Source organism: Octopus bimaculoides, chromosome 9, assembly GCF_001194135.2.
Source record: "Octopus bimaculoides isolate UCB-OBI-ISO-001 chromosome 9, ASM119413v2, whole genome shotgun sequence".
Taxonomy (NCBI): domain Eukaryota; kingdom Metazoa; phylum Mollusca; class Cephalopoda; order Octopoda; family Octopodidae; genus Octopus; species Octopus bimaculoides.
The window spans coordinates 93,737,557-93,739,469 of record NC_068989.1 but is presented as its reverse complement, the minus strand read 5'-3'; positions in this window follow the sequence as shown (position 1 = coordinate 93,739,469).

Genomic DNA, 1,913 nt, shown 5'->3' with positions numbered 1-1,913 from the left:
CTTAGTCTGAGAAAGAGGAGCAAACCTATAAACTTTGTAGGACTTCCATACGTGTGAGATTAAAGCTGCAGAATCAAATTTTGATATCCGGAGATCGAATGTTGTAAGGAAAACATGTTAATGTATGCAGATAAGGAAAAGGGTTGTGTTTGTATTACACTTGCATAGAAAATGTGACCACTTTGCTACAGGCAACCTCTGCAACTTCTTCCTAAGATCAACCTTGTTATTGCTTCCGACATCTTTATCAATATTTTTGAGGTTGACGTTTCTTTAAGTATGGTAATCATCGCCGAGTGAAATTTTGATACTGGTACCTGATTTGGAAATAGCAGATACTTGCTCAAAGGCAGCAGAATTCCTAATAAACATCAGAAACAACTGTAGTTCCAAACCAAAATAAGAAGTGACAATATATTAAAGTATTAATGAGTAGAAATATATTTACGCACGCCTCTTATCTAGTTTCCGTAAAGGTGACAAAGTTGTTGTGAAACACGTCTTTGGAATTTTAAATTGATTAAAAGCGTGTCTTTGCGACAAATTCTTGCCGTGTGTTAGATGCAGCTCAAATCTTCCAAATCAGATAATGTCTGTCATGATAACGTTTGTATTTATAGAGATTATTCAATAAAACGAGATTTACAAACGTTACCTATTTACTACGTGTTAGATTTCCAAATGAAAATATCTAGTTCGATATCTAACACGGATGATTTCAACTAAAGCAGGTTCTAAGCCAATAGATTTTTAACATGAGTCCAAATTATCTTTCGGGTTCTCTGTAAGATTTTATTCTTCAAATTTATCTGCAATAAATTGCGAATACTTCTGGAATACATAGAATATACTAACAAGATTTTTTTAATAGAAATCTGAATAATAAATAATTTTTAGAATATAATCTTTTTAAGCATTGAACAACTATGGGGGTTCATCGAAGTAAAACAGGAACCAGAGACATTTGTAAGTAAAGAATGGTTAAGAACCACCGTTCTAAGAGTTTAATTCTCGGATGTATATCGGCGCATCTTGCAAAAATTGCCTAACAGTATTTAGTGACGGAAATTTATGGTTCTAAAATGATCTGAGGTGAGCGTTGTCGCAACTTGTGCTGCTGTGCCTCACCTTAATTAAAAATTTACATATAGCCGCAGGTATGGATGTGCACTCAAGAATCTTTTGCCTTGAAACAACGAGGCTTTAAGTTCAATCCCACTGCGCTGCACCTCCTGCAAGTGTCCTCTATTATAGCTCCGGGTCAATTAATCACTTTTGAGTGAATTTCGTTGAAAGTATGGAAGCGCGCACGCGAGAGAGAATCTCACAGCCATGATTTAGTTGATATTTTTGTGGGAGTTTTTAATACTTTTATATTTTAAGTGAGATATTGCATTTTCTTTACATTTTATGCAACCTGTCAAATTTGGGCCGAACGCACACACATACTAACACGTGCACACATACACACACATACTAACACATGCACACATACACACACGAACACGCACACACATGCACATACATGCATTTATGTAAAGTAAAGTAATTACTGTAAGGGAGGTAAATATTGGTTGTAGAGTTTAAACTACTCGGTGATACTACTCCGAGTTTTGCGTTGGCTGCTTTTCAGTTAAGTAATTTACTGTAGATGGAACGAACAAGTCTATGGCATAAAATATTTATTGATATTCAACAATTAGTTAGAAATATAATGATGGACGCATAGAATATAAAACAATTGAAATATAAATTGAAAAATTGATTAGGTATAATATATGGAGAAAGTCTATATAATTTTTATATATATATGCATGTATGTATATATATATATGTATTTGTATAAACAGACACGTACACATGTATGTATGTATATATATATATATATATATATGTGTGTATTTGTATAAACA